The 7,640-nt window shown below is 46.5% G+C and overlaps 1 non-coding gene across 1 annotated transcript; it reads left to right on the top strand.

The window, feature by feature from the left end:
- Positions 1-3,004: 3,004 nt before the first annotated feature.
- On the top strand, positions 3,005-3,120 carry LOC126499340 (small nucleolar RNA SNORD22). Its single transcript, XR_007591067.1, has one exon. It is a non-coding gene; the product is annotated as a small nucleolar RNA SNORD22 (small nucleolar RNA).
- Positions 3,121-7,640: the final 4,520 nt, after the last annotated feature.

The raw sequence follows: 7,640 nt of genomic DNA, 5'->3' as shown, positions 1-7,640 counted from the left end.
TATATATAGTGTGTGTGTGTGTGAGAGAGAGAGAAAGTCTGACTCTGTGTGCATGTATGTGTGTGAGAAAGACTGAATCTGTGTGTGCATGTATGTGTTTGTTTGTGTGTGTTTGTGTGTGTGTGAAAGAGAGAAACTCTGTGTTTGTGCATCTATGTGTATGTGTGTGATAAAAGGAGTACTCAACAAATGCCAGTAATATGAACATATCTAATTAAAAACTTCTCATATGTCAATGAAGGAGGGCCGTCAATAACCAAATAGTCCAGAATGCATATACTCTCCTGCGGGTGGTTGTAGTTGGCCTCCACTCTGCATGCGACTTATCCTTTCTTACCAGCTCTGCCCCGGTCTCCTCTTCATGACCACCAAGGAGAGCTAGAGGTTGGAGCTGAGTAGGCTCAGAATAGTACCGCCTTGATTTTGGCAACATGCATATTGTTTCTTCAGCTAACTCAGCATGCTGGAGATCATTTTAACAGCACAGTGTTATCATGTGGTTTCAGTAGAAAAAAAAAGACCCTATGTAAAAATAGCACCTTCTTCCTCAGCATGTCTGTTCCCTTTAATGAAAATAAGGCTTTCGCTTAGACTGAGCCAATGCCGTTATCAAGGCGTGAGCTAAAATCTCATCTGCTTCAAACGCTGCCAGCCAAATTCACTAACAGTGGTACTTACAGATACTGACAATAAGAAGGCCAGGGCGGTGAGAGCCATGAACGACGCGGGATAACTCCCATTCGACACGGCGTTCTTAAATGGCAGTCTTCTCAAACGAGCCCCCAGAGAAAACCATCAGCGAGAAGAGCGCCCGGATGCTTCACACGAGTGTTTACAACAATATGAACAAACCGAAAAGGAACAAGAAGGAGTCAGTGTCGGTCATGGATGCCTCTCCAACCCAACTAAAAATAAAAAGATGAACTAATATCACTCTGGCCATATGGCAAGCTAACGGGTGGCTTCTTAGAGAACGGCTTTCATTCATTCTCACCAGCTTGTGTTCTACCGCATCATCTCCTGCTCTGGGATCTAGGACCTTCTGTGTACACTAATTGATGTGAAAATACAGCAGAGCAAAGGGAGCTTTATTTTACATGTTTAAGGAAAGCCTCAGATATACTTGTGAAAATTATCTCAGAAAACATAATATTAGAGACATGCCATGAAAGCAGAGGCTGCGGCTCAGCAGTAGAACACTTGCCTAGCAAGCACAAGGCCCGGTGTTCAAATCCCCATGCTGATAAAAAGGAGAACCAAGTCATTAGCACTCTCTTGGACTGTGTCCAAATCGAGCTCAATGAGCTGATTAATTGTGTTGCCCAGACTCCCCTCAGAAGACAAGTTGGGCTATTAAGTTGGCTGTGAACATGCAGTTTGGCAAGTTCAGTCACGAGCACCCATCGTTTTTACTGAATGAAAAGAACTCACAAAGTGAGAGGAATTGTCACTTTCAATACAAGAACTCTGCCCTGAAACAATAAACATTCCAGGGAACTTACTCGTGCTTCTAGAAACCTCTAGGCTCTTTGACCAGGGTGAGGGAAGGAAGTGTCATATAACTTTATTTTGTAACCCATTTTTTCCCCCAGAATTTTTCTTTTAAGATTTATTTATCCTTATTTATGTGTATATGTGTGTGCCCGTGGTGGTCAGAGAGCAATGGATCCTCCCAAACTGAAATTATAGGCAGTTGTGAGCCACCTCATGTGGGTGCTGGAAATTGGTCCTGAGTTCTTCTGCAAGAGTAGCAAGTAGTACTTTCAAATACAGAGCCATCTCTCCGCATCCCATGTCTCAGACTCGCCAAGAAGAGTGTTTCTGCTTTGCAAACCCAAGATACCTTGTTCAAGAGTCATTGAGGCTTCCAGACACATCTTTATTCATTGCAACAAACAGGCATGTGCATGCCTCGTCTTCCTGGGCGTCACTACACCCTTCCCTAGGTTAATAGGCGCGTATAGGCGCGTATACACCCCATCTCCTTAGGTGTCCCTGTACCTTCACTAGGTTACCAGTGGCCCTCTGACATTCTAGCCCTACAGAGTCCCTGTGAGCACCCATTGGCTCCACATATATTATTTGAAAGCAATTCTAGAAGATGTTCATCCTCATCATCTAAGAGAGCATATTAAACACGCATTTAGCAAATGTTCGACCTATACTGCCTCCTTCCATCTCCTTAACTCTTTCATATGAAGGAAAATTAGACTCAAAGGACACAGGAAGCTCAAGGACACACCCAATCACACAATTCCGCCACTGTCTTCTCAGTACGCAATCAAGGTAATTTTCAGCCGAACTCTAGATGAGGTCGGTAGTTGGGTATCTTCATTTGGGCCATCTGAAAGCTGGAGTCAAACTCAGAGAATTCTAGAACCTGGGGATGTGTCTGAAATCGTTTGCTAGGAAGTTTATTGTGAGCTGTGCTAGCTAGGTTTTATGTCAGCTTCGACACACACTAGAGTCATTTTGGACGCGAGAACCGCAATTACGAGCATGTCCTCACCAGACTGGCCTGTAGGAAAGCCTGTGGTACATCTTCTTGATTGATGATTGACGTGGGAGGGCCCAGCTCACTGTGGGTGGTGCCACCCCTGGGTTGGTGTTCCCAGGTGCTGTAAGAAAAGCAGGCTGAGCAAGTAGGTAGTAGAAAGTCAGGAAGCAACATTCCATCATGGTCGCTGCTTCAGTTCCTGCCTTGAACTCCTGCCCTAGCTTCCCTGGATGGTGGACAACAGTTGCTTTGGTCATGCACGAGTCCTGTGCTTTATCACGGAAGGGAGAGCAGAACTCTGACAAGAGAACAGCCTGAGAGCAGTGGATAGGCAAGAGAGCCGAGAGTGAGGCCATGTGAGGGAAGACTGTGTGTGCTACCAACCTCAGGGCAAAGTTTCTGTTCCTGCTGCTGACCGAGATGCCTTTCATGCTAGGGATACAGCTAGGTAAGACAGTTGACTGGGGGAGTTTGAGCAGAAATCCGCTTGTGAGAGCTACAAAGTGACCACAGAGAAGGGGCATTCACACGTCTTACTTCCTGTCCCAGACCCAGAGCCTAAGAAGGAGGAACTGGCCTGGTGGAAGATGACAGCTTGCTCCAATAGAAGCTACCTGAAGGGCCATCAGTGCCTGCCTGTGGGGAAAGAGGGAATCACTGTTGAGGTGTGGGCTCATCTTTTCTAGGAGGAATGGGGCACAGAAACGGAGGCCACGTTCAAGGACAAGAGGGGACTCTTTGGATCCCTTCTTCAGTAATTTTGTTCAAGATAGCGTGCAGCCATCTTCACTTTTCTAATAAAGCTTCTCTTAACCTGAAAACAAACAGATGAAACAGAATTACAAAGTGAATCCTGGGCAAGGGAGTAAAGATGCTCTGCCTCAAGCCACCGTTCCCCCCAGAGCGCGGATGGTGAGATAAGCTTTTGCTCGATGGAGCGAATGAGATCACCACCCAGGTTCCTAGTTGCACCCATACTGCGACGAGATGCATGTGTCTGGATATGGTAGGCTGCAACAAGTGTGCACCCTTGTGATGGCTGATGCTTAATCTCAGTTGTCAAGTTGATTGTGTATGGCACCCACTAAGAGACATGCCTCTCTGTGTGTGGGCTTGCACAGGTATTTTCTGGAAGAATTAAGTGAAGGAGAACATCCATAATGGGCAGCTCCTTCAGGAGGCAGCCTGCCTGTGAAAAGTTTCAAGGGAAATCAGTGCTGGCTTTGCCTGTCTGCTTTCACTTCTTGCTGGTGAGTGCATCTACTCTGTTGCTGCTTTGGAGCCCAGCCTCTCAGGTCTTCCGATGTGGACTGAAGAGTAACAGCTCTCCAGAATCCCTCAAACCATCGGTTCTAGATTGGGACTGCTGAGCCGTCCAGCCTGGTCGACTTAACATCTATGGTTCTTAGCTTCTCCAGCGTGCAGAGTGCCACTCTTGAACTACCCAGGCAATATAACACACCCTTTGCTCTGACTCCGTAGACTTTCCCATTAAGACACGGTCTGTTTTTCCACTAAATTTGCCTTTAATGATGTCACTGACTTTGGATGCGGAAACATTAACAAATATAACACAAGCAGACACTTTAAATTGTTGAAAAATATGCTGAAAATGTTGAAATTATTTGTTTACATACGTGCATACATGTGCCACAGTATGTATGTGGAAGTCAGGGGACAGCTTGCCAGAGCTGGTTCTCTCTTTCCACCACGTGGATCCTGGGGCTTGAACTCAGGACAGCAGGCTTGGCAGTCAGGGATTTTATCCGCTGAGCCAGTTTGCCAGCTCAAGTGGTTTTAATGCTGTTTCACAGTGTGATTTGCTTTCTCTTGGCCACCTTTGCACCACCTTGCTTGTCTGTTGGGGCCTGGAAGAAAACGTGGGAGAGAGGACAAGCTCTTTCAGTTAAGACCCCACATATATGGGGGAGGGGCACCCTTGCTGAACCTACCGGCCCAGGAGCATTTCCTACCTAGCCACCGGGCAGTGAGAAATGTTTCTGTTTGTAGTCCCAAGCCCCTGCCCTCCGGAGTTTGTCTAAAGGACAAGCTATTCAAGTAAGAGAGTCCGCCTTCCTGTGTCTCCTCTGTAGACAAGTGATTCTGAAGTAACAGGATGAGACCAGAGTACCGAGTGGCATGACATCATCCTAGAAAGCAGAGGACAAACCTGCGTCTTGATGTCAACAATGTCCTGTCCGTCTCACACGAGACCGCCAAAATCATAAGCACACAGCGTCCAGCTGGAGTGCAGTTGGGCGCGGATACAAAAGACACCTGGACCCGAAGGAAATTACCTGCCAGTGTCTCTGTGACTTATTTATGGCATACGCCCAGGGTTACTTCTCAACCTCTTTATATTTTAACTTGGTAATAGAGAACAACAGATCCAGCTGGAGGCGGTTTTAAGAGTTAGCCGGTGTGATTTCCGTGGCAGCTGTCATTTCATGCAAAGGTTATGATAAGCTGTTAGGAATCTGCTAGGAGAAACCTGCGGGCCAAGCAGAAAGCAGCGCAGATGTTCCAGGTGATCTGTTAGGAGAACCACGGCACAAGCGAAAAGCCGCGTGGACGGGCCTGTGGCTGAGAGGAGCCACCGCGGAGATGCTGGAAGGCAGGCCAGTTCCCACCTCTGAGTGCAGGAAGGATGGCCACAGGGGTACAAAGAAGCCCTGTGTTTTTCACCAGCCCCCGAGGGCGTGCTATGCTGCTGCCCAGGAGTGGTCGATGATCCTTCCTGGCAAGGACTCCGCCATCAAGGACTGGGGAAATGATGTTCAATGAATTCTGTTTAATGAGGCTGAGCAGACAGGGACTCACTTTTTTTTTTTAACAGTTTCCATGAAAATGACTAAACATCTCAAAAGTTTAATGTTTAAAAATTCTAAGCCTCAGTTCCCTGGAAAACTGTCTTTTTTTTTTTTTTTTTTTCTGACAATGTGGATTGGTTGGGGTATTACTTTTGACACTGTAATGGATCCCAACAGTATAACAGGACAATCATTTCCAGAGTAAATGGAAAGTACCAGGACTTGTTTATCGTGGTAGTGGAACTGGTGTGTGTGTGTGTGTGTGTGTGTGTGTGTGTGTGTGTGTGTGTCTGTGCCCGCGTGTGTGTGTGTCCAAGTGCTGTACTGGTGTGATACTGCTTGTCATTCCTCAAATGCCATCCACTCACCAAGCAGCTAGACTGGCTTGTCAGGGGGCCCCAAGGGTCTCCCCATCTCTGTCTCCCCCATCTAGGACTTACAAATGTGTACCGTCATCCTCAGCCTTTCCTGGTGGCTGCTGGGGTTTGAACTGGGGTCTTCATATTTAGGAAGCCAGCACCTTGCTGACTGAGCCATCCTCCAGCCCCTTGACTGTACTACGAAACACATCTCAGCATCCTGTGGCCTCTGCGGTACTTGGCTCACTTTTCTCCGGGCAGACACCGCCGTTCTGGTTGCCCTTCCACTCAGCCGGTCCTGGACTGACTTCTTATCCTCTCAGTCCAGCCATCCCCGGGCTTCAGATGGGTTTTCACAGAGCCCATCTGTGAGAAGCCCCCACCTGTGTTTCCGGTGTGTCCTCTTCCATCCTTGAACACAGGGTGGCTATCACCGCCATAGCTGATGCTCCTCCTTTACTAAGGGTCAGCATAGATGCTGTATAGCTCCTTGTACAGGCACAGCGAGTCCTTGCTCGCCTTTTGTTCCTCTTTGCTTATCATGGCATCTAAAAGGTGTGATTTCAGCCCATCTCCCCAAGACTGCAGGCCCCTATCACTCTGCTTTCTAATCTAAGAAGTATAGCACAGAGAGACTTGTGGGAGAGAGTATTGGACCTGGTGGACTAGTCCAGTGGTGGAACCGCTTTTCAATCCATGAAAGACTCTATGTTCACTGTCCAGTACATGCATCACACACACACACACACAGAGGCACACATGCATACTACACACACACACACACAGAGGCATACACGCATACCACACACACATGCATACTACACACACACACACAGACACACACGCATACCACACACACACACACAGAGGCACACATGCACACATGCATACCACACACACGCATGCACACATGCACATACACAGAGAGAGGCGGTATTGGTGTAAGTCCTGAGTCCCAGGTAGGCCTGGTTCTGCCTTGTGATAACTGTGATAATTGACAACTGTTTGATCTCCCGAGGCCTCAGCACATTTATCTCTATAAGGAAATTATTCTGAGGGCGACTTTAGGGTTAATGTCCCCATAAAGGTTAACTCATCGCAAAGGTTAATTCGTGTGTGTAAAGTACCCAGTATAGTTCTTGGCAAACAGACGATACTCCATAAATATTGACCCTCTTCGTTTTCTCCTTCATCTGTTATTAATCTATGTCTAATTCAGGATATTGTCTTTTAGACATTGCTTGCTTTGAATGAAGGCCGTGTCTAACGAGACCTCCCAATCATTTTTATGGACTTCCCGCTTCTCACCAAGCGTGTGGGTGAGGGAAGGGCCGAATCAGGGACCATCAGAACTGCTCTTCAGTTACTTATGGACTGGTGTTTAGCAACACCTCTCCCAAACTTCCCAACGGGAATTCGTATCCACGATCCCACACATTCAGGGATGAAAGAAACTGCTCTTCATTCTCGGCACCTGGAAGTTTGGGTCTCTGTAAGTGGAGACTGCTTGTTCGTTTCCCATCTGTTTCTGAGACTGCAGGAATGTTAATCTGGGTATTCCATTGCTGCAACAGATCACGACCCCATAGTTTCACTGCAATATTAGCCACATATGGCCTCAGTCTTCCCCTCGGTCCTTCTGGCCCTATGTATTGAACCCATCTCGTGCCTTCCCCCGCCCCAACTAATAGCAGGAAGTAGTTTGGAGAAAACTACATCCAAATTCCCAAAATGATTGTTTATAAATGTTTGTTTTCATTTAAAGCGGGATATGATTTAGAGAGCAATATTTTGCATTAGTATGGATCTTGTTCTATTGATACAAATTTAAAGTCAATTTTGTTGTACTATGTATATATACATATATATTTCTACTCTTGTTTAAGGTATCATGTTTATGCAGCTCATTTAAAAATGTAATGTATAGTTAAGGAATACAGATTAATAGATAGTCATCTATAGTAATCAAACTTT

Source organism: Alexandromys fortis, unplaced genomic scaffold (assembly GCF_014885135.2).
Source record: "Alexandromys fortis isolate MF-2015 unplaced genomic scaffold, M_Fortis_MF-2015_v1.1 scaffold_15, whole genome shotgun sequence".
NCBI classification, from domain to species: Eukaryota; Metazoa; Chordata; class Mammalia; order Rodentia; family Cricetidae; genus Alexandromys; species Alexandromys fortis.
Note: the sequence above shows the minus strand (reverse complement) of the source record. Positions and strands in the feature narration are given on the sequence as shown.